Source organism: Triturus cristatus, chromosome 5_1, assembly GCF_964204655.1.
Source record: "Triturus cristatus chromosome 5_1, aTriCri1.1, whole genome shotgun sequence".
NCBI classification, from domain to species: domain Eukaryota; kingdom Metazoa; phylum Chordata; class Amphibia; order Caudata; family Salamandridae; genus Triturus; species Triturus cristatus.
In genome coordinates, this window is record NC_140587.1 from 924,121,012 (window position 1) to 924,148,943 (window position 27,932).

At 33.4% G+C, this 27,932-nt stretch overlaps 25 non-coding genes across 25 annotated transcripts; all 25 read left to right on the forward strand.

The window, feature by feature from the left end:
- The first annotated feature begins 647 nt into the window (after positions 1-647).
- TRNAI-AAU (transfer RNA isoleucine (anticodon AAU)) lies at positions 648-721 on the forward strand. The gene has a single exon. It is a non-coding gene; the product is annotated as a tRNA-Ile (tRNA).
- Positions 722-1,503: 782 nt separating this feature from the next.
- TRNAI-AAU (transfer RNA isoleucine (anticodon AAU)) lies at positions 1,504-1,577 on the forward strand. Its single transcript has one exon. It is a non-coding gene; the product is annotated as a tRNA-Ile (tRNA).
- Positions 1,578-2,100: 523 nt separating this feature from the next.
- On the forward strand, positions 2,101-2,174 carry TRNAI-AAU (transfer RNA isoleucine (anticodon AAU)). The gene has a single exon. It is a non-coding gene; the product is annotated as a tRNA-Ile (tRNA).
- Positions 2,175-3,294: 1,120 nt separating this feature from the next.
- TRNAI-AAU (transfer RNA isoleucine (anticodon AAU)) lies at positions 3,295-3,368 on the forward strand. Its single transcript has one exon. It is a non-coding gene; the product is annotated as a tRNA-Ile (tRNA).
- Positions 3,369-4,150: 782 nt separating this feature from the next.
- On the forward strand, positions 4,151-4,224 carry TRNAI-AAU (transfer RNA isoleucine (anticodon AAU)). Its single transcript has one exon. It is a non-coding gene; the product is annotated as a tRNA-Ile (tRNA).
- Positions 4,225-4,747: 523 nt separating this feature from the next.
- Positions 4,748-4,821, forward strand: TRNAI-AAU (transfer RNA isoleucine (anticodon AAU)). Its single transcript has one exon. It is a non-coding gene; the product is annotated as a tRNA-Ile (tRNA).
- Positions 4,822-5,338: 517 nt separating this feature from the next.
- On the forward strand, positions 5,339-5,412 carry TRNAI-AAU (transfer RNA isoleucine (anticodon AAU)). The gene has a single exon. It is a non-coding gene; the product is annotated as a tRNA-Ile (tRNA).
- Positions 5,413-6,194: 782 nt separating this feature from the next.
- TRNAI-AAU (transfer RNA isoleucine (anticodon AAU)) lies at positions 6,195-6,268 on the forward strand. Its single transcript has one exon. It is a non-coding gene; the product is annotated as a tRNA-Ile (tRNA).
- Positions 6,269-7,387: 1,119 nt separating this feature from the next.
- On the forward strand, positions 7,388-7,461 carry TRNAI-AAU (transfer RNA isoleucine (anticodon AAU)). The gene has a single exon. It is a non-coding gene; the product is annotated as a tRNA-Ile (tRNA).
- Positions 7,462-8,834: 1,373 nt separating this feature from the next.
- On the forward strand, positions 8,835-8,908 carry TRNAI-AAU (transfer RNA isoleucine (anticodon AAU)). The gene has a single exon. It is a non-coding gene; the product is annotated as a tRNA-Ile (tRNA).
- A 523-nt stretch (positions 8,909-9,431) lies between these two features.
- On the forward strand, positions 9,432-9,505 carry TRNAI-AAU (transfer RNA isoleucine (anticodon AAU)). Its single transcript has one exon. It is a non-coding gene; the product is annotated as a tRNA-Ile (tRNA).
- A 1,973-nt stretch (positions 9,506-11,478) lies between these two features.
- On the forward strand, positions 11,479-11,552 carry TRNAI-AAU (transfer RNA isoleucine (anticodon AAU)). Its single transcript has one exon. It is a non-coding gene; the product is annotated as a tRNA-Ile (tRNA).
- Positions 11,553-13,268: 1,716 nt separating this feature from the next.
- TRNAI-AAU (transfer RNA isoleucine (anticodon AAU)) lies at positions 13,269-13,342 on the forward strand. The gene has a single exon. It is a non-coding gene; the product is annotated as a tRNA-Ile (tRNA).
- A 782-nt stretch (positions 13,343-14,124) lies between these two features.
- On the forward strand, positions 14,125-14,198 carry TRNAI-AAU (transfer RNA isoleucine (anticodon AAU)). Its single transcript has one exon. It is a non-coding gene; the product is annotated as a tRNA-Ile (tRNA).
- A 523-nt stretch (positions 14,199-14,721) lies between these two features.
- Positions 14,722-14,795, forward strand: TRNAI-AAU (transfer RNA isoleucine (anticodon AAU)). Its single transcript has one exon. It is a non-coding gene; the product is annotated as a tRNA-Ile (tRNA).
- A 523-nt stretch (positions 14,796-15,318) lies between these two features.
- Positions 15,319-15,392, forward strand: TRNAI-AAU (transfer RNA isoleucine (anticodon AAU)). Its single transcript has one exon. It is a non-coding gene; the product is annotated as a tRNA-Ile (tRNA).
- A 1,967-nt stretch (positions 15,393-17,359) lies between these two features.
- TRNAI-AAU (transfer RNA isoleucine (anticodon AAU)) lies at positions 17,360-17,433 on the forward strand. Its single transcript has one exon. It is a non-coding gene; the product is annotated as a tRNA-Ile (tRNA).
- Positions 17,434-19,150: 1,717 nt separating this feature from the next.
- Positions 19,151-19,224, forward strand: TRNAI-AAU (transfer RNA isoleucine (anticodon AAU)). The gene has a single exon. It is a non-coding gene; the product is annotated as a tRNA-Ile (tRNA).
- A 782-nt stretch (positions 19,225-20,006) lies between these two features.
- TRNAI-AAU (transfer RNA isoleucine (anticodon AAU)) lies at positions 20,007-20,080 on the forward strand. The gene has a single exon. It is a non-coding gene; the product is annotated as a tRNA-Ile (tRNA).
- A 523-nt stretch (positions 20,081-20,603) lies between these two features.
- TRNAI-AAU (transfer RNA isoleucine (anticodon AAU)) lies at positions 20,604-20,677 on the forward strand. Its single transcript has one exon. It is a non-coding gene; the product is annotated as a tRNA-Ile (tRNA).
- Positions 20,678-21,200: 523 nt separating this feature from the next.
- On the forward strand, positions 21,201-21,274 carry TRNAI-AAU (transfer RNA isoleucine (anticodon AAU)). The gene has a single exon. It is a non-coding gene; the product is annotated as a tRNA-Ile (tRNA).
- A 1,970-nt stretch (positions 21,275-23,244) lies between these two features.
- TRNAI-AAU (transfer RNA isoleucine (anticodon AAU)) lies at positions 23,245-23,318 on the forward strand. Its single transcript has one exon. It is a non-coding gene; the product is annotated as a tRNA-Ile (tRNA).
- A 1,120-nt stretch (positions 23,319-24,438) lies between these two features.
- Positions 24,439-24,512, forward strand: TRNAI-AAU (transfer RNA isoleucine (anticodon AAU)). The gene has a single exon. It is a non-coding gene; the product is annotated as a tRNA-Ile (tRNA).
- Positions 24,513-25,632: 1,120 nt separating this feature from the next.
- On the forward strand, positions 25,633-25,706 carry TRNAI-AAU (transfer RNA isoleucine (anticodon AAU)). The gene has a single exon. It is a non-coding gene; the product is annotated as a tRNA-Ile (tRNA).
- A 1,964-nt stretch (positions 25,707-27,670) lies between these two features.
- Positions 27,671-27,744, forward strand: TRNAI-AAU (transfer RNA isoleucine (anticodon AAU)). The gene has a single exon. It is a non-coding gene; the product is annotated as a tRNA-Ile (tRNA).
- Positions 27,745-27,932: the final 188 nt, after the last annotated feature.

The window sequence follows — 27,932 nt, forward strand, 5'->3', positions numbered from 1 at the left end:
TGACATTAGCAATTCTTCATATGCTTGTCCCCCAGCCCAGCACGAACGGCGGCCTGTTAGCTCAGTTGGTTAGAGCGTGGTGCTAATAACGCCAATGTCACAGGTTCGATCCCTGTACAGGCCAAGTTTCTGTGTTAAATAAAAGAAGCTTTTTCTTCTGTCTCTTTGTTATCTGTATATCTCTTTGGAGCAAGAGCTGCTAGAATCATTAGTTGAATCAATTTGATATAGATGTGGAATTATATATTAATGTTAAAGTGCCTTGAACATCCATTAATGGTTGTAAGTTCTAACACTAAGTAACTAAATCTCTCATTTATTACAAGCATTTTCTTCTGTCTGATGTTTATCTCTATATTTTGTTTGAGCAGGAGCTGATAGAATGAGTAGATGAATTAATTTAATATAGATGATGAACTGTTATTTATTGCTAAACCACATGGAAAATACATTAATGGTTCTAAGTTTTAACACTAAGATTGAAAATCTCATTTGTATTGATTTTTTTGTGATATTTGTTTCTTCATGTCGATAATATATAAATATACCTTATGGGTAAAGAGCTGAAAATAAGCTTTCAAACTATCTGGGGTTCACTGACATTAGCAATTCTTCATATGCTTGTCCCCCAGCCCAGCACGAACGGCGGCCTGTTAGCTCAGTTGGTTAGAGCGTGGTGCTAATAACGCCAAGGTCACAGGTTCGATCCCTGTACAGGCCAAGTTTCTGTGTTCAATAAAAGATGCTTTTTCTTGTGTCTCTTTGTTATCTGTATATCTCTTTGGAGCAAGAGCTGCTAGAATGATTAGTTGAATCAATTTGATATAGATGTGGAATTATATATTAATGTTAAAGTGCCTTGAACATCCATTAATGGTTCAAAGTTCTAACACTAAGTAATTAATCTCCCATTTATTACAAGTAATTTAGGAAAGTCTAGTTTTGATTTTTTGATAATGCTTAAAGACACCATGAATGTAAACAGCTGAATATAAGATTTCCATCTATCTCGGATTAACAATCAGTAGCACTTCATCATCTGTTATTTCTTCAGTAGTATGCTATAAATATAGTAAGCCTATTATCTGATTCTGTTAGAACATGAAGTTAAAAATGCCAAGAACATACTTTCTACCACTCTCCAAGCAAACACTTAACGCTGCTTTAATGTTGAAATAAATGCATTTTCTTCTGTATCTTGTTTAAATCTATATTTCCTTTGAGCAGAAGCTGATAGAATGAGTAGATGAATTAATTTAATATAGATGATGAACTGTTATTTATTGCTAAACCACATGGAAAATACATTAATGGTTCTAAGTTTTAACACTAAGAATGAAAATCTCATTTGTATTGATTTTTTTGTGATATTTGTTTCTTCATGTCGATAATATATAAATATACCTTATGGGTAAACAGCTGAAAATAAGCTTTCAAACTATCTGGGGTTCACTGACATTAGCAGTTCTTCATATGCTTGTCCCCCAGCCCAGCACGAACAGCGGCCTGTTAGCTCAGTTGGTTAGAGCGTGGTGCTAATAACGCCAAGGTCACAGGTTCGATCCCTGTACAGGCCAAGTTTCTGTGTTAAATAAAAGATGCTTTTTCTTCTGTCTCTTTGTTATCTGTATATCTCTTTGGAGCAAGAGCTGCTAGAATCATTAGTTGAATCAATTTGATATAGATGTGGAATTATATATTAATGTTAAAGTGCCTTGAACATCCATTAATGGTTGTAAGTTCTAACACTAAGTAACTAAATCTCTCATTTATTACAAGCATTTTCTTCTGTCTGATGTTTATCTCTATATTTCCTTTGAGCAGAAGCTGATAGAATGAGTAGATGAAATAATTTAATATAGATGATAAACTGTTATTTATTGCTAAACCACATAGAAAATACATTAATGGTTCTAAGTTTTAACACTAAGAATGAAAATCTCATTTGTATTGATTTTTTTGTGATATTTGTTTCTTCATGTCGATAATATATAAATATACCTTATGGGTAAACAGCTGAAAATAAGCTTTCAAACTATCTGGGGTTCACTGACATTAGCAATTCTTCATATGCTTGTCCCCCAGCCCAGCACGAACGGCGGCCTGTTAGCTCAGTTGGTTAGAGCGTGGTGCTAATAACGCCAAGGTCACAGGTTCGATCCCTGTACAGGCCAAGTTTCTGTGTTAAAAAAAAGATGCTTTTTCTTGTGTCTCTTTGTTAACTGTATATCTCTTTGGAGCAAGAGCTGCTAGAATCATTAGTTGAATCAATTTGATATAGATGTGGAATTATATATTAATGTTAAAGTGCCTTGAACATCCATTAATGGTTGTAAGTTGTAACACTAAGTAACTAAATCTCTCATTTATTACAAGCATTTTCTTCTGTCTGATGTTTATCTCTATATTTCCTTTGAGCAGGAGCTGATAGAATGAGTAGATGAATTAATTTAATATAGATAATGAACTGTTATTTATTGCTAAACCACATAGAACATACATTAATGGTTCTAAGTTTTAACACTAAGAATGAAAATCTCATTTGTATTGATTTTTTTGTGATATTTGTTTCTTCATGTCGATAATACATAAATATACCTTATGGGTAAACAGCTGAAAATAAGCTTTCAAACTATCTGGGTTTCACTGACATTAGCAATTCTTCATATGCTTGTCCCCCAGCCGAGCACGAACGGCGTCCTGTTAGCTCAGTTGGTTAGAGCGTGGTGCTAATAACGCCAATGTCACAGGTTCGATCCCTGTACAGGCCAAGTTTCTGTGTTAAATAAAAGAAGCTTTTTCTTCTGTCTCTTTGTTATCTGTATATCTCTTTGGAGCAAGAGCTGCTAGAATCATTAGTTGAATCAATTTGATATAGATGTGGAATTATATATTAATGTTAAAGTGCCTTGAACATCCATTAATGGTTGTAAGTTCTAACACTAAGTAACTAAATCTCTCATTTATTACAAGCATTTTCTTCTGTCTGATGTTTATCTCTATATTTTCTTTGAGCAGGAGCTGATAGAATGAGTAGATGAATTAATTTAATATAGATGATGAACTGTTATTTATTGCTAAACCACATGGAAAATACATTAATGGTTCTAAGTTTTAACACTAAGATTGAAAATCTCATTTGTATTGATTTTTTTGTGATATTTGTTTCTTCATGTCAATAATATATAAATATACCTTATGGGTAAAGAGCTGAAAATAAGCTTTCAAACTATCTGGGGTTCACTGACATTAGCAATTCTTCATATGCTTGTCCCCCAGCCCAGCACGAACGGCGGCCTGTTAGCTCAGTTGGTTAGAGCGTGGTGCTAATAACGCCAAGGTCACAGGTTCGATCCCTGTACAGGCCAAGTTTCTGTGTTCAATAAAAGATGCTTTTTCTTGTGTCTCTTTGTTATCTGTATATCTCTTTGGAGCAAGAGCTGCTAGAATGATTAGTTGAATCAATTTGATATAGATGTGGAATTATATATTAATGTTAAAGTGCCTTGAACATCCATTAATGGTTCAAAGTTCTAACACTAAGTAATTAATCTGCCATTTATTACAAGTAATTTAGGAAAGTCTAGTTTTGATTTTTTGATAATGCTTAAAGACACCATGAATGTAAACAGCTGAATATAAGATTTCCATCTATCTCGGATTAACAATCAGTAGCACTTCATCATCTGTTATTTCTTCAGTAGTATGCTATAAATATAGTAAGCCTATTATCTGATTCTGTTAGAACATGAAGTTAAAAATGCCAAGAACATACTTTCTACCACTCTCCAAGCAAACACTTAACGCTGCTTTAATGTTGAAATAAATGCATTTTCTTCTGTATCTTGTTTAAATCTATATTTCCTTTGAGCAGAAGCTGATAGAATGAGTAGATGAATTAATTTAATATAGATGATGAACTGTTATTTATTGCTAAACCACATGGAAAATACATTAATGGTTCTAAGTTTTAACACTAAGAATGAAAATCTCATTTGTATTGATTTTTTTGTGATATTTGTTTCTTCATGTCGATAATATATAAATATACCTTATGGGTAAACAGCTGAAAATAAGCTTTCAAACTATCTGGGGTTCACTGACATTAGCAGTTCTTCATATGCTTGTCCCCCAGCCCAGCACGAACAGCGGCCTGTTAGCTCAGTTGGTTAGAGCGTGGTGCTAATAACGCCAAGGTCACAGGTTCGATCCCTGTACAGGCCAAGTTTCTGTGTTAAATAAAAGATGCTTTTTCTTCTGTCTCTTTGTTATCTGTATATCTCTTTGGAGCAAGAGCTGCTAGAATCATTAGTTGAATCAATTTGATATAGATGTGGAATTATATATTAATGTTAAAGTGCCTTGAACATCCATTAATGGTTGTAAGTTCTAACACTAAGTAACTAAATCTCTCATTTATTACAAGCATTTTCTTCTGTCTGATGTTTATCTCTATATTTCCTTTGAGCAGAAGCTGATAGAATGAGTAGATGAATTAATTTAATATAGATGATAAACTGTTATTTATTGCTAAACCACATAGAAAATACATTAATGGTTCTAAGTTTTAACACTAAGAATGAAAATCTCATTTGTATTGATTTTTTTGTGATATTTGTTTCTTCATGTCGATAATATATAAATATACCTTATGGGTAAACAGCTGAAAATAAGCTTTCAAACTATCTGGGGTTCACTGACATTCGCAGTTCTGCATATGCTTGTCCCCCAGCACAGCACGAACGGCGGCCTGTTAGCTCAGTTGGTTAGAGCGTGGTGCTAATAACGCCAAGGTCACAGGTTCGATCCCTGTACAGGCCAAGTTTCTGTGTTAAAAAAAAGATGCTTTTTCTTGTGTCTCTTTGTTAACTGTATATCTCTTTGGAGCAAGAGCTGCTAGTAGTTGAATCAATTTGATATAGATGTGGAATTATATATTAATGTTAAAGTGCCTTGAACATCCATTAATGGTTGTAAGTTCTAACACTAAGTAACTAAATCTCTCATTTATTGCAAGCATTTTCTTGTGTCTGATGTTTATCTCTATATTTCCTTTGAGCAGGAGCTGATAGAATGAGTAGATGAATTAATTTAATATAGATGATGAACTGTTATTTATTGCTAAACCACATGGAAAATACATTAATGGTTCTAAGTTTTAACACTAAGATTGAAAATCTCATTTGTATTGATTTTTTTGTGATATTTGTTTCTTCATGTCGATAATATATAAATATACCTTATGGGTAAACAGCTGAAAATAAGCTTTCAAACTATCTGGGGTTCACTGACATTAGCAATTCTTCATATGCTTGTCCCCCAGCCCAGCACGAACGGCGGCCTGTTAGCTCAGTTGGTTAGAGCGTGGTGCTAATAACGCCAAGGTCACAGGTTCGATCCCTGTACAGGCCAAGTTTCTGTGTTCAATAAAAGATGCTTTTTCTTGTGTCTCTTTGTTATCTGTATATCTCTTTGGAGCAAGAGCTGCTAGAATGATTAGTTGAATCAATTTGATATAGATGTGGAATTATATATTAATGTTAAAGTGCCTTGAACATCCATTAATGGTTCAAAGTTCTAACACTAAGTAATTAATCTCCCATTTATTACAAGTAATTAAGGAAAGTCTAGTTTTGATTTTTTGATAATGCTTAAAGACACCATGAATGTAAACAGCTGAATATAAGATTTCCATCTATCTCGGGTTAACAATCAGTAGCACTTCATCATCTGTTATTTCTTCAGTAGTATGCTATAAATATAGTAAGCCTATTATCTGATTCTGTTAGAACATGAAGTTAAAAATGCCAAGAACATACTTTCTACCACTCTCCAAGCAAACACTTAACGCTGCTTTAATGTTGAAATAAATGCATTTTCTTCTGTATCTTGTTTAAATCTATATTTCCTTTGAGCAGAAGCTGATAGAATGAGTAGATGAATTAATTTAATATAGATGATGAACTGTTATTTATTGCTAAACCACATGGAAAATACATTAATGGTTCTAAGTTTTAACACTAAGAATGAAAATCTCATTTGTATTGATTATTTTGTGATATTTGTTTCTTCATGTCGATAATATATAAATATACCTTATGGGTAAACAGCTGAAAATAAGCTTTCAAACTATCTGGGGTTCACTGACATTAGCAGTTCTTCATATGCTTGTCCCCCAGCCCAGCACGAACGGCGGCCTGTTAGCTCAGTTGGTTAGAGCGTGGTGCTAATAACGCCAAGGTCACAGGTTCGATCCCTGTACAGGCCAAGTTTCTGTGTTAAAAAAAAGATGCTTTTTCTTGTGTCTCTTTGTTAACTGTATATCTCTTTGGAGCAAGAGCTGCTAGAATCATTAGTTGAATCAATTTGATATAGATGTGGAATTATATATTAATGTTAAAGTGCCTTGAACATCCATTAATGGTTGTAAGTTCTAACACTAAGTAACTAAATCTCTCATTTATTACAAGCATTTCCTTCTGTCTGATGTTTATCTCTATATTTCCTTTGAGCAGAAGCTGATAGAATGAGTAGATGAATTAATTTAATATAGATGATAAACTGTTATTTATTGCTAAACCACATAGAAAATACATTAATGGTTCTAAGTTTTAACACTAAGAATGAAAATCTCATTTGTATTGATTTTTTTGTGATATTTGTTTCTTCATGTCGATAATATATAAATATACCTTATGGGTAAACAGCTGAAAATAAGCTTTCAAACTATCTGGGGTTCACTGACATTAGCAATTCTTCATATGCTTGTCCCCCGCCCAGCACGAACGGCGGCCTGTTAGCTCAGTTGGTTAGAGCGTGGTGTTAATAACGCCAAGGTCACAGGTTCGATCCCTGTACAGGCCAAGTTTCTGTGTTAAAAAAAAGATGCTTTTTCTTGTGTCTCTTTGTTAACTGTATATCTCTTTGGAGCAAGAGCTGCTAGAATCATTAGTTGAATCAATTTGATATAGATGTGGAATTATATATTAATGTTAAAGTGCCTTGAACTTCCATTAATGGTTGTAAGTTCTAACACTAAGTAACTAAATCTCTCATTTATTACAAGCATTTTCTTCTGTCTGATGTTTATCTCTATATTTCCTTTGAGCAGGAGCTGATAGAATGAGTAGATGAATTAATTTAATATAGATCATGAACTGTTATTTATTGCTAAACCACATAGAACATACATTAATGGTTCTAAGTTTTAACACTAAGAATGAAAATCTCATTTGTATTGATTTTTTTGTGATATTTGTTTCTTCATGTCGATAATATATAAATATACCTTATGGGTAAACAGCTGAAAATAAGCTTTCAAACTATCTGGGGTTCACTGACATTAGCAGTTCTGCATATGCTTGTCCCCCAGCACAGCACGAACGGCGGCCTGTTAGCTCAGTTGGTTAGAGCGTGGTGCTAATAACGCCAAGGTCACAGGTTCGATCCCTGTACAGGCCAAGTTTCTGTGTTAAAAAAAAGATGCTTTTTCTTGTGTCTCTTTGTTAACTGTATATCTCTTTGGAGCAAGAGCTGCTAGTAGTTGAATCAATTTGATATAGATGTGGAATTATATATTAATGTTAAAGTGCCTTGAACATCCATTAATGGTTGTAAGTTCTAACACTAAGTAACTAAATCTCTCATTTATTACAAGCATTTTCTTCTGTCTGATGTTTATCTCTATATTTCCTTTGAGCAGGAGCTGATAGAATGAGTAGATGAATTAATTTAATATAGATGATGAACTGTTATGTATTGCTAAACCACATGGAAAATACATTAATGGTTCTAAGTTTTAACACTAAGATTGAAAATCTCATTTGTATTGATTTTTTTGTGATATTTGTTTCTTCATGTCGATAATATATAAATATACCTTATGGGTAAACAGCTGAAAATAAGCTTTCAAACTATCTGGGGTTCACTGACATTAGCAATTCTTCATATGCGTGTCCCCCAGCCCAGCACGAACGGCGGCCTGTTAGCTCAGTTGGTTAGAGCGTGGTGCCAATAACGCCAAGGTCACAGGTTCGATCCCTGTACAGGCCAAGTTTCTGTGGTCAATAAAAGATGCTTTTTCTTGTGTCTCTTTGTTATCTGTATATCTCTTTGGAGCAAGAGCTGCTAGAATGATTAGTTGAATCAATTTGATATAGATGTGGAATTATATATTAATGTTAAAGTGCCTTGAACATCCATTAATGGTTCAAAGTTCTAACACTAAGTAATTAATCTCCCATTTATTACAAGTAATTTAGGAAAGTCTAGTTTTGATTTTTTGATAATGCTTAAAGACACCATGAATGTAAACAGCTGAATATAAGATTTCCATCTATCTCGGGTTAACAATCAGTAGCACTTCATCATCTGTTATTTCTTCAGTAGTATGCTATAAATATAGTAAGCCTATTATCTGATTCTGTTAGAACATGAAGTTAAAAATGCCAAGAACATACTTTCTACCACTCTCCAAGCAAACACTTAACGCTGCTTTAATGTTGAAATAAATGCATTTTCTTCTGTATCTTGTTTAAATCTATATTTCCTTTGAGCAGAAGCTGATAGAATGAGTAGATGAATTAATTTAATATAGATGATGAACTGTTATTTATTGGTAAACCACATGGAAAATACATTAATGGTTCTAAGTTTTAACACTAAGAATGAAAATCTCATTTGTATTGATTTCTTTGTGATATTTGTTTCTTCATGTCGATAATATATAAATATACCTTATGGGTAAACAGCTGAAAATAAGCTTTCAAACTATCTGGGGTTCACTGACATTACCAATTCTTCATATGCTTGTCCCCCAGCCCAGCATGAACAGCGGCCTGTTAGCTCAGTTGGTTAGAGCGTGGTGCTAATAACGCCAAGGTCACAGGTTCGATCCCTGTACAGGCCAAGTTTCTGTGTTAAATAAAAGATTCTTTTTCTTCTGTCTCTTTGTTATCTGTATATCTCTTTGGAGCAAGAGCTGCTAGAATCATTAGTTGAATCAATTTGATGTAGATGTGGAATTATATATTAATGTTAAAGTGCCTTGAACATCCATTAATGGTTGTAAGTTCTAACACTAAGTAACTAAATCTCTCATTTATTACAAGCATTTTCTTCTGTCTGATGTTTATCTCTATATTTCCTTTGAGCAGAAGCTGATAGAATGAGTAGATGAATTAATTTAATATAGATGATAAACTGTTATTTATTGCTAAACCACATAGAAAATACATTAATGGTTCTAAGTTTTAACACTAAGAATGAAAATCTCATTTGTATTGATTTTTTTGTGATATTTGTTTCTTCATGTCGATAATATATAAATATACCTTATGGGTAAACAGCTGAAAATAAGCTTTCAAACTATCTGGGGTTCACTGACATTAGCAATTCTTCATATGCTTGTCCCCCAGGCCAGCACGAACGGCGGCCTGTTAGCTCAGTTGGTTAGAGCGTGGTGCTAATAACGCCAAGGTCACAGGTTCGATCCCTGTACAGGCCAAGTTTCTGTGTTAAAAAAAAGATGCTTTTTCTTGTGTCTCTTTGTTAACTGTATATCTCTTTGGAGCAAGAGCTGCTAGAATCATTAGTTGAATCAATTTGATATAGATGTGGAATTATATATTAATGTTAAAGTGCCTTGAACATCCATTAATGGTTGTAAGTTCTAACACTAAGTAACTAAATCTCTCATTTATTACAAGCATTTTCTTCTGTCTGATGTTTATCTCTATATTTCCTTTGAGCAGGAGCTGATAGAATGAGTAGATGAATTAATTTAATATAGATGATGAACTGTTATTTATTGCTAAACCACATAGAACATACATTAATGGTTCTAAGTTTTAACACTAAGAATGAAAATCTCATTTGTATTGATTTTTTTGTGATATTTGTTTCTTCATGTCGATAATATATAAATATACCTTATGGGTAAACAGCTGAAAATAAGCTTTCAAACTATCTGGGGTTCACTGGCATTAGCAATTCTTCATATGCTTGTCCCCCAGCCCAGCACAAACAGCGGCCTGTTAGCTCAGTTGGTTAGAGCATGGTGCTAATAACGCCAAGGTCACAGGTTCGATCCCTGTACAGGCCAAGTTTCTGTGTTAAAAAAAAGATGCTTTTTCTTGTGTCTCTTTGTTAACTGTATATCTCTTTGGAGCAAGAGCTGCTAGAATCATTAGTTGAATCAATTTGATATAGATGTGGAATTATATATTAATGTTAAAGTGCCTTGAACATCCATTAATGGTTGTAAGTTCTAACACTAAGTAACTAAATCTCTCATTTATTACAAGCATTTTCTTCTGTCTGATGTTTAGCTCTATATTTCCTTTGAGCAGGAGCTGATAGAATGAGTAGATGAATTAATTTAATATAGATGATGAACTGTTATTTATTGCTAAACCACATAGAACATACATTAATGGTTCTAAGTTTTAACACTAAGAATGAAAATCTCATTTGTATTGATTTTTTTGTGATATTTGTTTCTTCATGTCGATAATATATAAATATACCTTATGGGTAAACAGCTGAAAATAAGCTTTCAAACTATCTGGGGTTCACTGACATTAGCAATTCTTCATATGCTTGTCCCCCATGACTGTGCACACGGTGGCCTGTTAGCTCAGTTGGTTAGAGCGTGGTGCTAATAATGCCAAGGTCACAGGTTCGATCCCTGTACATGCCAGGTGTCTGAGTTAAAAGAATGCTTTTTCTTATCTCTCATTGTTAACTGTATACCTCTTTGGAGCAAGAGCTGCTAGAAAGATTCGATTAATACATTTTATATAGATGTGGAATTACATATTAATGTTAAAGTGCCTTGAACATCCATTAATGGTTCAAAGTTCTAACACTAAGTAATTAATCTCCCATTTATTACAAGTAATTTAGGAAAGTCTAGTTTTGATTTTTTGATAATGCTTAAAGACACCATGAATGTAAACAGCTGAATATAAGATTTCCATCTATCTCGGGTTAACAATCAGTAGCACTTCATCATCTGTTATTTCTTCAGTAGTGTGCTATAAATATAGTAAGCCTATTATCTGATTCTGTTAGAACATGAAGTTAAAAATGCCAAGAACATACTTTCTACCACTCTCCAAGAAAACACTTAACGCTGCTTTAATGTTGAAATAGATGCATTTTCTTCTGTATCTTGTTTAAATCTATATTTCCTTTGAGCAGAAGCTGATAGAATGAGTAGATGAATTAATTTAATATAGATGATGAACTGTTATTTATTGCTAAACCACATGGAAAATACATTAATGGTTCTAAGTTTTAACACTAAGATTGAAAATCTCATTTGTATTGATTTTTTTGTGATATTTGTTTCTTCATGTCGATAATACATAAATATACCTTATGGGTGAACAGCTGAAAATAAGCTTTCAAACTATCTGGGGTTCACTGACATTAGCAATTCTTCATATGCTTGTCCCCCAGCCCAGCACGAACGGCGGCCTGTTAGCTCAGTTGGTTAGAGCGTGGTGCTAATAACGCCAAGGTCACAGGTTCGATCCCTGTACAGGCCAAGTTTCTGTGTTAAATAAAAGATGCTTTTTCTTCTGTCTCTTTGTTATCTGTATATCTCTTTGGAGCAAGAGCTGCTAGAATCATTAGTTGAATCAATTTGATATAGATGTGGAATTATATATTAATGTTAAAGTGCCTTGAACATCCATTAATGGTTGTAAGTTCTAACACTAAGTAACTAAATCTCTCATTTATTACAAGCATTTTCTTCTGTCTGATGTTTATCTCTATATTTCCTTTGAGCAGAAGCTGATAGAATGAGTAGATGAATTAATTTAATATAGATGATAAACTGTTATTTATTGCTAAACCACATAGAAAATACATTAATGGTTCTAAGTTTTAACACTAAGAATGAAAATCTCATTTGTATTGATTTTTTTGTGATATTTGTTTCTTCATGTCGATAATATATAAATATACCTTATGGGTAAACAGCTGAAAATAAGCTTTCAAACTATCTGGGGTTCACTGACATTAGCAATTCTTCATATGCTTGTCCCCCAGGCCAGCACGAACGGCGGCCTGTTAGCTCAGTTGGTTAGAGCGTGGTGCTAATAACGCCAAGGTCACAGGTTCGATCACTGTACAGGCCAAGTTTCTGTGTTAAAAAAAAGATGCTTTTTCTTGTGTCTCTTTGTTAACTGTATATCTCTTTGGAGCAAGAGCTGCTAGAATCATTAGTTGAATCAATTTGATATAGATGTGGAATTATATATTAATGTTAAAGTGCCTTGAACATCCATTAATGGTTGTAAGTTCTAACACTAAGTAACTAAATCTCTCATTTATTACAAGCATTTTCTTCTGTCTGATGTTTATCTTATATTTCCTTTGAGCAGAAGCTGATAGAATGAGTAGATGAATTAATTTAATATAGATGATGAACTGTTATTTATTGCTAAACCACATGGAAAATACATTAATGGTTCTAAGTTTTAACACTAAGAATGAAAATCTCATTTGTATTGATTATTTTGTGATATTTGTTTCTTCATGTCGATAATATATAAATATACCTTATGGGTAAACAGCTGAAAATAAGCTTTCAAACTATCTGGGGTTCACTGACATTAGCAATTCTTCATATGCTTGTCCCCCAGCCCAGCACGAACGGCGGCCTGTTAGCTCAGTTGGTTAGAGCGTGGTGCTAATAACGCCAATGTCACAGGTTCGATCCCTGTACAGGCCAAGTTTCTGTGTTAAATAAAAGAAGCTTTTTCTTCTGTCTCTTTGTTATCTGTATATCTCTTTGGAGCAAGAGCTGCTAGAATCATTAGTTGAATCAATTTGATACAGATGTGGAATTATATATTAATGTTAAAGTGCCTTGAACATCCATTAATGGTTGTAAGTTCTAACACTAAGTAACTAAATCTCTCATTTATTACAAGCATTTTCTTCTGTCTGATGTTTATCTCTATATTTCCTTTGAGCAGGAGCTGATAGAATGAGTAGATGAATTAATTTAATATAGATGATGAACTGTTATTTATTGCTAAACCACATGGAAAATACATTAATGGTTCTAAGTTTTAACACTAAGATTGAAAATCTCATTTGTATTGATTTTTTTGTGATATTTGTTTCTTCATGTCGATAATATATAAATATACCTTATGGGTAAACAGCTGAAAATAAGCTTTCAAACTATCTGGGGTTCACTGACATTGGCAATTCTTCATATGCTTGTCCCCCAGCCCAGCACGAACGGCGGCCTGTTAGCTCAGTTGGTTAGAGCGTGGTGCTAATAACGCCAAGGTCACAGGTTCGATCCCTGTACAGGCCAAGTTTCTGTGTTCAATAAAAGATGCTTTTTCTTGTGTCTCTTTGTTATCTGTATATCTCTTTGGAGCAAGAGCTGCTAGAATGATTAGTTGAATCAATTTGATATAGATGTGGAATTATATATTAATGTTAAAGTGCCTTGAACATCCATTAATGGTTCAAAGTTCTAACACCAAATAATTAATCTCCCATTTATTACAAGTAATTTAGGAAAGTCTAGTTTTGATTTTTTGATAATGCTTAAAGACACCATGAATGTAAACAGCTGAATATAAGATTTCCATCTATCTCGGATTAACAATCAGTAGCACTTCATCATCTGTTATTTCTTCAGTAGTATGCTATAAATATAGTAAGCCTATTATCTGATTCTGTTAGAACATGAAGTTAAAAATGCCAAGAACATACTTTCTACCACTCTCCAAGCAAACACTTAACGCTGCTTTAATGTTGAAATAAATGCATTTTCTTCTGTATCTTGTTTAAATCTATATTTCCTTTGAGCAGAAGCTGATAGAATGAGTAGATGAATTAATTTAATATAGATGATGAACTGTTATTTATTGCTAAACCACATGGAAAATACATTAATGGTTCTAAGTTTTAACACTAAGAATGAAAATCTCATTTGTATTGATTTTTTTGTGATATTTGTTTCTTCATGTCGATAATATATAAATATACCTTATGGGTAAACAGCTGAAAATAAGCTTTCAAACTATCTGGGGTTCACTGACATTAGCAGTTCTTCATATGCTTGTCCCCCAGCCCAGCATGAACAGCGGCCTGTTAGCTCAGTTGGTTAGAGCGTGGTGCTAATAACGCCAAGGTCACAGGTTCGATCCCTGTACAGGCCAAGTTTCTGTGTTAAATAAAAGATGCTTTTTCTTCTGTCTCTTTGTTATCTGTATATCTCTTTGGAGCAAGAGCTGCTAGAATCATTAGTTGAATCAATTTGATATAGATGTGGAATTATATATTAATGTTAAAGTGCCTTGAACATCCATTAATGGTTGTAAGTTCTAACACTAAGTAACTAAATCTCTCATTTATTACAAGCATTTTCTTCTGTCTGATGTTTATCTCTATATTTCCTTTGAGCAGAAGCTGATAGAATGAGTAGATGAATTAATTTAATATAGATGATAAACTGTTATTTATTGCTAAACCACATAGAAAATACATGAATGGTTCTAAGTTTTAACACTAAGAATGAAAATCTCATTTGTATTGATTTTTTTGTGATATTTGTTTCTTCATGTCGATAATATATAAATATACCTTATGGGTAAACAGCTGAAAATAAGCTTTCAAACTATCTGGGGTTCACTGACATTAGCAATTCTTCATATGCTTGTCCCCCAGCCCAGCACGAACGGCGGCCTGTTAGCTCAGTTGGTTAGAGCGTGGTGCTAATAACGCCAAGGTCACAGGTTCGATCCCTGTACAGGCCAAGTTTCTGTGTTAAAAAAAAGATGCTTTTTCTTGTGTCTCTTTGTTAACTGTATATCTCTTTGGAGCAAGAGCTGCTAGAATCATTAGTTGAATCAATTTGATATAGATGTGGAATTATATATTAATGTTAAAGTGCCTTGAACATCCATTAATGGTTGTAAGTTCTAACACTAAGTAACTAAATCTCTCATTTATTACAAGCATTTTCTTCTGTCTGATGTTTATCTCTATATTTCCTTTGAGCAGGAGCTGATAGAATGAGTAGATGAATTAATTTAATATAGATAATGAACTGTTATTTATTGCTAAACCACATAGAACATACATTAATGGTTCTAAGTTTTAACACTAAGAATGAAAATCTCATTTGTATTGATTTTTTTGTGATATTTGTTTCTTCATGTCGATAATATATAAATATACCTTATGGGTAAACAGCTGAAAATAAGCTTTCAAACTATCTGGGGTTCACTGACATTAGCAGTTCTTCATATGCTTGTCCCCCAGCCCAGCACGAACAGCGGCCTGTTAGCTCAGTTGGTTAGAGCGTGGTGCTAATAACGCCAAGGTCACAGGTTCGATCCCTGTACAGGCCAAGTTTCTGTGTTAAATAAAAGATGCTTTTTCTTCTGTCTCTTTGTTATCTGTATATCTCTTTGGAGCAAGAGCTGCTAGAATCATTAGTTGAATCAATTTGATATAGATGTGGAATTATATATTAATGTTAAAGTGCCTTGAACATCCATTAATGGTTGTAAGTTCTAACACTAAGTAACTAAATCTCTCATTTATTACAAGCATTTCCTTCTGTCTGATGTTTATCTCTATATTTCCTTTGAGCAGAAGCTGATAGAATGAGTAGATGAATTAATTTAATATAGATGATAAACTGTTATTTATTGCTAAACCACATAGAAAATACATTAATGGTTCTAAGTTTTAACACTAAGAATGAAAATCTCATTTGTATTGATTTTTTTGTGATATTTGTTTCTTCATGTCGATAATATATAAATATACCTTATGGGTAAACAGCTGAAAATAAGCTTTCAAACTATCTGGGGTTCACTGACATTAGCAATTCTTCATATGCTTGTCCCCCAGCCCAGCACGAACGGCGGCCTGTTAGCTCAGTTGGTTAGAGCGTGGTGTTAATAACGCCAAGGTCACAGGTTCGATCCCTGTACAGGCCAAGTTTCTGTGTTAAAAAAAAGATGCTTTTTCTTGTGTCTCTTTGTTAACTGTATATCTCTTTGGAGCAAGAGCTGCTAGTAGTTGAATCAATTTGATATAGATGTGGAATTATATATTAATGTTAAAGTGCCTTGAACATCCATTAATGGTTGTAAGTTCTAACACTAAGTAACTAAATCTCTCATTTATTACAAGCATTTTCTTCTGTCTGATGTTTAGCTCTATATTTCCTTTGAGCAGGAGCTGATAGAATGAGTAGATGAATTAATTTAATATAGATGATGAACTGTTATTTATTGCTAAACCACATAGAACATACATTAATGGTTCTAAGTTTTAACACTAAGAATGAAAATCTCATTTGTATTGATTTTTTTGTGATATTTGTTTCTTCATGTCGATAATATATAAATATACCTTATGGGTAAACAGCTGAAAATAAGCTTTCAAACTATCTGGGGTTCACTGACATTAGCAATTCTTCATATGCTTGTCCCCCATGACTGTGCACACGGTGGCCTGTTAGCTCAGTTGGTTAGAGCGTGGTGCTAATAATGCCAAGGTCACAGGTTCGATCCCTGTACATGCCAGGTGTCTGAGTTAAAAGAATGCTTTTTCTTATCTCTCATTGTTAACTGTATACCTCTTTGGAGCAAGAGCTGCTAGAAAGATTCGATTAATACATTTTATATAGATGTGGAATTACATATTAATGTTAAAGTGCCTTGAACATCCATTAATGATTCAAAGTTCTAACACTAAGTAATTAATCTCCCATTTATTACAAGTAATTTAGGAAAGTCTAGTTTTGATTTTTTGATAATGCTTAAAGACACCATGAATGTAAACAGCTGAATATAAGATTTCCATCTATCTCGGGTTAACAATCAGTAGCACTTCATCATCTGTTATTTCTTCAGTAGTGTGCTATAAATATAGTAAGCCTATTATCTGATTCTGTTAGAACATGAAGTTAAAAATGCCAAGAACATACTTTCTACCACTCTCCAAGAAAACACTTAACGCTGCTTTAATGTTGAAATAGATGCATTTTCTTCTGTATCTTGTTTAAATCTATATTTCCTTTGAGCAGAAGCTGATAGAATGAGTAGATGAATTAATTTAATATAGATGATGAACTGTTATTTATTGCTAAACCACATGGAAAATACATTAATGGTTCTAAGTTTTAACACTAAGATTGAAAATCTCATTTGTATTGATTTTTTTGTGATATTTGTTTCTTCATGTCGATAATACATAAATATACCTTATGGGTGAACAGCTGAAAATAAGCTTTCAAACTATCTGGGGTTCACTGACATTAGCAATTCTTCATATGCTTGTCCCCCAGCCCAGCACGAACGGCGGCCTGTTAGCTCAGTTGGTTAGAGCGTGGTGCTAATAACGCCAAGGTCACAGGTTCGATCCCTGTACAGGCCAAGTTTCTGTGTTAAATAAAAGATGCTTTTTCTTCTGTCTCTTTGTTATCTGTATATCTCTTTGGAGCAAGAGCTGCTAGAATCATTAGTTGAATCAATTTGATATAGATGTGGAATTATATATTAATGTTAAAGTGCCTTGAACATCCATTAATGGTTGTAAGTTCTAACACTAAGTAACTAAATCTCTCATTTATTACAAGCATTTTCTTCTGTCTGATGTTTATCTCTATATTTCCTTTGAGCAGAAGCTGATAGAATGAGTAGATGAATTAATTTAATATAGATGATAAACTGTTATTTATTGCTAAACCACATAGAAAATACATTAATGGTTCTAAGTTTTAACACTAAGAATGAAAATCTCATTTGTATTGATTTTTTTGTGATATTTGTTTCTTCATGTCGATAATATATAAATATACCTTATGGGTAAACAGCTGAAAATAAGCTTTCAAACTATCTGGGGTTCACTGACATTAGCAATTCTTCATATGCTTGTCCCCCAGGCCAGCACGAACGGCGGCCTGTTAGCTCAGTTGGTTAGAGCGTGGTGCTAATAACGCCAAGGTCACAGGTTCGATCACTGTACAGGCCAAGTTTCTGTGTTAAAAAAAAGATGCTTTTTCTTGTGTCTCTTTGTTAACTGTATATCTCTTTGGAGCAAGAGCTGCTAGAATCATTAGTTGAATCAATTTGATATAGATGTGGAATTATATATTAATGTTAAAGTGCCTTGAACATCCATTAATGGTTGTAAGTTCTAACACTAAGTAACTAAATCTCTCATTTATTACAAGCATTTTCTTCTGTCTGATGTTTATCTCTATATTTCCTTTGAGCAGAAGCTGATAGAATGAGTAGATGAATTAATTTAATATAGATGATGAACTGTTATTTATTGCTAAACCACATGGAAAATACATTAATGGTTCTAAGTTTTAACACTAAGAATGAAAATCTCATTTGTATTGATTATTTTGTGATATTTGTTTCTTCATGTCGATAATATATAAATATACCTTATGGGTAAACAGCTGAAAATAAGCTTTCAAACTATCTGGGGTTCACTGACATTAGCAATTCTTCATATGCTTGTCCCCCAGCCCAGCACGAACGGCGGCCTGTTAGCTCAGTTGGTTAGAGCGTGGTGCTAATAACGCCAATGTCACAGGTTCGATCCCTGTACAGGCCAAGTTTCTGTGTTAAATAAAAGAAGCTTTTTCTTCTGTCTCTTTGTTATCTGTATATCTCTTTGGAGCAAGAGCTGCTAGAATCATTAGTTGAATCAATTTGATACAGATGTGGAATTATATATTAATGTTAAAGTGCCTTGAACATCCATTAATGGTTGTAAGTTCTAACACTAAGTAACTAAATCTCTCATTTATTACAAGCATTTTCTTCTGTCTGATGTTTATCTCTATATTTCCTTTGAGCAGGAGCTGATAGAATGAGTAGATGAATTAATTTAATATAGATGATGAACTGTTATTTATTGCTAAACCACATGGAAAATACATTAATGGTTCTAAGTTTTAACACTAAGATTGAAAATCTCATTTGTATTGATTTTTTTGTGATATTTGTTTCTTCATGTCGATAATATATAAATATACCTTATGGGTAAACAGCTGAAAATAAGCTTTCAAACTATCTGGGGTTCACTGACATTAGCAATTCTTCATATGCTTGTCCCCCAGCCCAGCACGAACGGCGGCCTGTTAGCTCAGTTGGTTAGAGCGTGGTGCTAATAACGCCAAGGTCACAGGTTCGATCCCTGTACAGGCCAAGTTTCTGTGTTCAATAAAAGATGCTTTTTCTTGTGTCTCTTTGTTATCTGTATATCTCTTTGGAGCAAGAGCTGCTAGAATGATTAGTTGAATCAATTTGATATAGATGTGGAATTATATATTAATGTTAAAGTGCCTTGAACATCCATTAATGGTTCAAAGTTCTAACACCAAATAATTAATCTCCCATTTATTACAAGTAATTTAGGAAAGTCTAGTTTTGATTTTTTGATAATGCTTAAAGACACCATGAATGTAAACAGCTGAATATAAGATTTCCATCTATCTCGGATTAACAATCAGTAGCACTTCATCATCTGTTATTTCTTCAGTAGTATGCTATAAATATAGTAAGCCTATTATCTGATTCTGTTAGAACATGAAGTTAAAAATGCCAAGAACATACTTTCTACCACTCTCCAAGCAAACACTTAACGCTGCTTTAATGTTGAAATAAATGCATTTTCTTCTGTATCTTGTTTAAATCTATATTTCCTTTGAGCAGAAGCTGATAGAATGAGTAGATGAATTAATTTAATATAGATGATGAACTGTTATTTATTGCTAAACCACATGGAAAATACATTAATGGTTCTAAGTTTTAACACTAAGAATGAAAATCTCATTTGTATTGATTTTTTTGTGATATTTGTTTCTTCATGTCGATAATATATAAATATACCTTATGGGTAAACAGCTGAAAATAAGCTTTCAAACTATCTGGGGTTCACTGACATTAGCAGTTCTTCATATGCTTGTCCCCCAGCCCAGCATGAACAGCGGCCTGTTAGCTCAGTTGGTTAGAGCGTGGTGCTAATAACGCCAAGGTCACAGGTTCGATCCCTGTACAGGCCAAGTTTCTGTGTTAAATAAAAGATGCTTTTTCTTCTGTCTCTTTGTTATCTGTATATCTCTTTGGAGCAAGAGCTGCTAGAATCATTAGTTGAATCAATTTGATATAGATGTGGAATTATATATTAATGTTAAAGTGCCTTGAACATCCATTAATGGTTGTAAGTTCTAACACTAAGTAACTAAATCTCTCATTTATTACAAGCATTTTCTTCTGTCTGATGTTTATCTCTATATTTCCTTTGAGCAGAAGCTGATAGAATGAGTAGATGAATTAATTTAATATAGATGATAAACTGTTATTTATTGCTAAACCACATAGAAAATACATTAATGGTTCTAAGTTTTAACACTAAGAATGAAAATCTCATTTGTATTGATTTTTTTGTGATATTTGTTTCTTCATGTCGATAATATATAAATATACCTTATGGGTAAACAGCTGAAAATAAGCTTTCAAACTATCTGGGGTTCACTGACATTAGCAATTCTTCATATGCTTGTCCCCCAGCCCAGCACGAACGGCGGCCTGTTAGCTCAGTTGGTTAGAGCGTGGTGCTAATAACGCCAAGGTCACAGGTTCGATCCCTGTACAGGCCAAGTTTCTGTGTTAAAAAAAAGATGCTTTTTCTTGTGTCTCTTTGTTAACTGTATATCTCTTTGGAGCAAGAGCTGCTAGAATCATTAGTTGAATCAATTTGATATAGATGTGGAATTATATATTAATGTTAAAGTGCCTTGAACATCCATTAATGGTTGTAAGTTCTAACACTAAGTAACTAAATCTCTCATTTATTACAAGCATTTTCTTCTGTCTGATGTTTATCTCTATATTTCCTTTGAGCAGGAGCTGATAGAATGAGTAGATGAATTAATTTAATATAGATAATGAACTGTTATTTATTGCTAAACCACATAGAACATACATTAATGGTTCTAAGTTTTAACACTAAGAATGAAAATCTCATTTGTATTGATTTTTTTGTGATATTTGTTTCTTCATGTCGATAATATATAAATATACCTTATGGGTAAACAGCTGAAAATAAGCTTTCAAACTATCTGGGGTTCACTGACATTAGCAGTTCTTCATATGCTTGTCCCCCAGCCCAGCACGAACAGCGGCCTGTTAGCTCAGTTGGTTAGAGCGTGGTGCTAATAACGCCAAGGTCACAGGTTCGATCCCTGTACAGGCCAAGTTTCTGTGTTAAATAAAAGATGCTTTTTCTTCTGTCTCTTTGTTATCTGTATATCTCTTTGGAGCAAGAGCTGCTAGAATCATTAGTTGAATCAATTTGATATAGATGTGGAATTATATATTAATGTTAAAGTGCCTTGAACATCCATTAATGGTTGTAAGTTCTAACACTAAGTAACTAAATCTCTCATTTATTACAAGCATTTCCTTCTGTCTGATGTTTATCTCTATATTTCCTTTGAGCAGAAGCTGATAGAATGAGTAGATGAATTAATTTAATATAGATGATAAACTGTTATTTATTGCTAAACCACATAGAAAATACATTAATGGTTCTAAGTTTTAACACTAAGAATGAAAATCTCATTTGTATTGATTTTTTTGTGATATTTGTTTCTTCATGTCGATAATATATAAATATACCTTATGGGTAAACAGCTGAAAATAAGCTTTCAAACTATCTGGGGTTCACTGACATTAGCAATTCTTCATATGCTTGTCCCCCAGCCCAGCACGAACGGCGGCCTGTTAGCTCAGTTGGTTAGAGCGTGGTGTTAATAACGCCAAGGTCACAGGTTCGATCCCTGTACAGGCCAAGTTTCTGTGTTAAAAAAAAGATGCTTTTTCTTGTGTCTCTTTGTTAACTGTATATCTCTTTGGAGCAAGAGCTGCTAGTAGTTGAATCAATTTGATATAGATGTGGAATTATATATTAATGTTAAAGTGCCTTGAACATCCATTAATGGTTGTAAGTTCTAACACTAAGTAACTAAATCTCTCATTTATTACAAGCATTTTCTTCTGTCTGATGTTTATCTCTATATTTCCTTTGAGCAGGAGCTGATAGAATGAGTAGATGAATTAATTTAATATAGATGATGAACTGTTATTTATTGCTAAACCACATGGAAAATACATTAATGGTTCTAAGTTTTAACACTAAGATTGAAAATCTCATTTGTATTGATTTTTTTGTGATATTTGTTTCTTCATGTCGATAATATATAAATATACCTTATGGGTAAACAGCTGAAAATAAGCTTTCAAACTATCTGGGGTTCACTGACATTAGCAATTCTTCATATGCGTGTCCCCCAGCCCAGCACGAACGGCGGCCTGTTAGCTCAGTTGGTTAGAGCGTGGTGCCAATAACGCCAAGGTCACAGGTTCGATCCCTGTACAGGCCAAGTTTCTGTGGTCAATAAAAGATGCTTTTTCTTGTGTCTCTTTGTTATCTGTATATCTCTTTGGAGCAAGAGCTGCTAGAATGATTAGTTGAATCAATTTGATATAGATGTGGAATTATATATTAATGTTAAAGTGCCTTGAACATCCATTAATGGTTCAAAGTTCTAACACTAAGTAATTAATCTCCCATTTATTACAAGTAATTTAGGAAAGTCTAGTTTTGATTTTTTGATAATGCTTAAAGACACCATGAATGTAAACAGCTGAATATAAGATTTCCATCTATCTCGGGTTAACAATCAGTAGCACTTCATCATCTGTTATTTCTTCAGTAGTATGCTATAAATATAGTAAGCCTATTATCTGATTCTGTTAGAACATGAAGTTAAAAATGCCAAGAACATACTTTCTACCACTCTCCAAGCAAACACTTAACGCTGCTTTAATGTTGAAATAAATGCATTTTCTTCTGTATCTTGTTTAAATCTATATTTCCTTTGAGCAGAAGCTGATAGAATGAGTAGATGAATTAATTTAATATAGATGATGAACTGTTATTTATTGCTAAACCACATGGAAAATACATTAATGGTTCTAAGTTTTAACACTAAGAATGAAAATCTCATTTGTATTGATTTTTTTGTGATATTTGTTTCTTCATGTCGATAATATATAAATATACCTTATGGGTAAACAGCTGAAAATAAGCTTTCAAACTATCTGGGGTTCACTGACATTACCAATTCTTCATATGCTTGTCCCCCAGCCCAGCATGAACAGCGGCCTGTTAGCTCAGTTGGTTAGAGCGTGGTGCTAATAACGCCAAGGTCACAGGTTCGATCCCTGTACAGGCCAAGTTTCTGTGTTAAATAAAAGATGCTTTTTCTTCTGTCTCTTTGTTATCTGTATATCTCTTTGGAGCAAGAGCTGCTAGAATCATTAGTTGAATCAATTTGATATAGATGTGGAATTATATATTAATGTTAAAGTGCCTTGAACATCCATTAATGGTTGTAAGTTCTAACACTAAGTAACTAAATCTCTCATTTATTACAAGCATTTTCTTCTGTCTGATGTTTATCTCTATATTTCCTTTGAGCAGAAGCTGATAGAATGAGTAGATGAATTAATTTAATATAGATGATAAACTGTTATTTATTGCTAAACCACATAGAAAATACATTAATGGTTCTAAGTTTTAACACTAAGAATGAAAATCTCATTTGTATTGATTTTTTTGTGATATTTGTTTCTTCATGTCGATAATATATAAATATACCTTATGGGTAAACAGCTGAAAATAAGCTTTCAAACTATCTGGGGTTCACTGACATTCGCAATTCTTCATATGCTTGTCCCCCAGGCCAGCACGAACGGCGGCCTGTTAGCTCAGTTGGTTAGAGCGTGGTGCTAATAACGCCAACGTCACAGGTTCGATCCCTGTACAGGCCAAGTTTCTGTGTTAAAAAAAAGATGCTTTTTCTTGTGTCTCTTTGTTAACTGTATATCTCTTTGGAGCAAGAGCTGCTAGAATCATTAGTTGAATCAATTTGATATAGATGTGGAATTATATATTAATGTTAAAGTGCCTTGAACATCCATTAATGGTTGTAAGTTCTAACACTAAGTAACTAAATCTCTCATTTATTACAAGCATTTTCTTCTGTCTGATGTTTATCTCTATATTTCCTTTGAGCAGGAGCTGATAGAATGAGTAGATGAATTAATTTAATATAGATGATGAACTGTTATTTATTGCTAAACCACATAGAACATACATTAATGGTTCTAAGTTTTAACACTAAGAATGAAAATCTCATTTGTATTGATTTTTTTGTGATATTTGTTTCTTCATGTCGATAATATATAAATATACCTTATGGGTAAACAGCTGAAAATAAGCTTTTAAACTATCTGGGGTTCACTGACATTAGCAGTTCTTCATATGCTTGTCCCCAAGCCCAGCACGAACAGCGGCCTGTTAGCTCAGTTGGTTAGAGCGTGGTGCTAATAACGCCAAGGTCACAGGTTCGATCCCTGTACAGGCCAAGTTTCTGTGTTAAATAAAAGATGCTTTTTCTTCTGTCTCTTTGTTATCTGTATATCTCTTTGGAGCAAGAGCTGCTAGAATCATTAGTTGAATCAATTTGATATAGATGTGGAATTATATATTAATGTTAAAGTGCCTTGAACATCCATTAATGGTTGTAAGTTCTAACACTAAGTAACTAAATCTCTCATTTATTACAAGCATTTCCTTCTGTCTGATGTTTATCTCTATATTTCCTTTGAGCAGAAGCTGATAGAATGAGTAGATGAATTAATTTAATATAGATGATAGACTGTTATTTATTGCTAAACCACATAGAAAATACATTAATGGTTCTAAGTTTTAACACTAAGAATGAAAATCTCATTTGTATTGATTTTTTTGTGATATTTGTTTCTTCATGTCGATAATATATAAATATACCTTATGGGTAAACAGCTGAAAATAAGCTTTCAAACTATCTGGGGTTCACTGACATTGGCAATTCTTCATATGCTTGTCCCCCAGCCCAGCACAAACGGCGGCCTGTTAGCTCAGTTGGTTAGAGCGTGGTGTTAATAACGCCAAGGTCACAGGTTCGATCCCTGTACAGGCCAAGTTTCTGTGTTAAAAAAAAGATGCTTTTTCTTGTGTCTCTTTGTTAACTGTATATCTCTTTGGAGCAAGAGCTGCTAGAATCATTAGTTGAATCAATTTGATATAGATGTGGAATTATATATTAATGTTAAAGTGCCTTGAACTTCCATTAATGGTTGTAAGTTCTAACACTAAGTAACTAAATCTCTCATTTATTACAAGCATTTTCTTCTGTCTGATGTTTATCTCTATATTTCCTTTGAGCAGGAGCTGATAGAATGAGTAGATGAATTAATTTAATATAGATGATGAACTGTTATTTATTGCTAAACCACATAGAACATACATTAATGGTTCTAAGTTTTAACACTAAGAATGAAAATCTCATTTGTATTGATTTTTTTGTGATATTTGTTTCTTCATGTCGATAATATATAAATATACCTTATGGGTAAACAGCTGAAAATAAGCTTTCAAACTATCTGGGGTTCACTGACATTAGCAGTTCTGCATATGCTTGTCCCCCAGCACAGCACGAACGGCGGCCTGTTAGCTCAGTTGGTTAGAGCGTGGTGCTAATAACGCCAAGGTCACAGGTTCGATCCCTGTACAGGCCAAGTTTCTGTGTTAAAAAAAAGATGCTTTTTCTTGTGTCTCTTTGTTAACTGTATATCTCTTTGGAGCAAGAGCTGCTAGTAGTTGAATCAATTTGATATAGATGTGGAATTATATATTAATGTTAAAGTGCCTTGAACATCCATTAATGGTTGTAAGTTCTAACACTAAGTAACTAAATCTCTCATTTATTACAAGCATTTTCTTCTGTCTGATGTTTATCTCTATATTTCCTTTGAGCAGGAGCTGATAGAATGAGTAGATGAATTAATTTAATATAGATGATGAACTGTTATTTATTGCTAAACCACATGGAAAATACATTAATGGTTCTAAGTTTTAACACTAAGATTGAAAATCTCATTTGTATTGATTTTTTTGTGATATTTGTTTCTTCATGTCGATAATATATAAATATACCTTATGGGTAAACAGCTGAAAATAAGCTTTCAAACTATCTGGGGTTCACTGACATTAGCAATTCTTCATATGCGTGTCCCCCAGCCCAGCACGAACGGCGGCCTGTTAGCTCAGTTGGTTAGAGCGTGGTGCCAATAACGCCAAGGTCACAGGTTCGATCCCTGTACAGGCCAAGTTTCTGTGGTCAATAAAAGATGCTTTTTCTTGTGTCTCTTTGTTATCTGTATATCTCTTTGGAGCAAGAGCTGCTAGAATGATTAGTTGAATCAATTTGATATAGATGTGGAATTATATATTAATGTTAAAGTGCCTTGAACATCCATTAATGGTTCAAAGTTCTAACACTAAGTAATTAATCTCCCATTTATTACAAGTAATTTAGGAAAGTCTAGTTTTGATTTTTTGATAATGCTTAAAGACACCATGAATGTAAACAGCTGAATATAAGATTTCCATCTATCTCGGGTTAACAATCAGTAGCACTTCATCATCTGTTATTTCTTCAGTAGTATGCTATAAATATAGTAAGCCTATTATCTGATTCTGTTAGAACATGAAGTTAAAAATGCCAAGAACATACTTTCTACCACTCTCCAAGCAAACACTTAACGCTGCTTTAATGTTGAAATAAATGCATTTTCTTCTGTATCTTGTTTAAATCTATATTTCCTTTGAGCAGAAGCTGATAGAATGAGTAGATGAATTAATTTAATATAGATGATGAACTGTTATTTATTGGTAAACCACATGGAAAATACATTAATGGTTCTAAGTTTTAACACTAAGAATGAAAATCTCATTTGTATTGATTTTTTTGTGATATTTGTTTCTTCATGTCGATAATATATAAATATACCTTATGGGTAAACAGCTGAAAATAAGCTTTCAAACTATCTGGGGTTCACTGACATTAGCAATTCTTCATATGCTTGTCCCCCAGCCCAGCACGAACGGCGGCCTGTTAGCTCAGTTGGTTAGAGCGTGGTGTTAATAACGCCAAGGTCACAGGTTCGATCCCTGTACAGGCCAAGTTTCTGTGTTAAAAAAAAGATGCTTTTTCTTGTGTCTCTTTGTTAACTGTATATCTCTTTGGAGCAAGAGCTGCTAGTAGTTGAATCAATTTGATATAGATGTGGAATTATATATTAATGTTAAAGTGCCTTGAACATCCATTAATGGTTGTAAGTTCTAACACTAAGTAACTAAATCTCTCATTTATTACAAGCATTTTCTTCTGTCTGATGTTTATCTCTATATTTCCTTTGAGCAGAAGCTGATAGAATGAGTAGATGAATTAATTTAATATAGATGATAAACTGTTATTTATTGCTAAACCACATAGAAAATACATGAATGGTTCTAAGTTTTAACACTAAGAATGAAAATCTCATTTGTATTGATTTTTTTGTGATATTTGTTTCTTCATGTCGATAATATATAAATATACCTTATGGGTAAACAGCTGAAAATAAGCTTTCAAACTATCTGGGGTTCACTGACATTAGCAATTCTTCATATGCTTGTCCCCCAGCCCAGCACGAACGGCGGCCTGTTAGCTCAGTTGGTTAGAGCGTGGTGCTAATAACGCCAAGGTCACAGGTTCGATCCCTGTACAGGCCAAGTTTCTGTGTTAAAAAAAAGATGCTTTTTCTTGTGTCTCTTTGTTAACTGTATATCTCTTTGGAGCAAGAGCTGCTAGAATCATTAGTTGAATCAATTTGATATAGATGTGGAATTATATATTAATGTTAAAGTGCCTTGAACATCCATTAATGGTTGTAAGTTCTAACACTAAGTAACTAAATCTC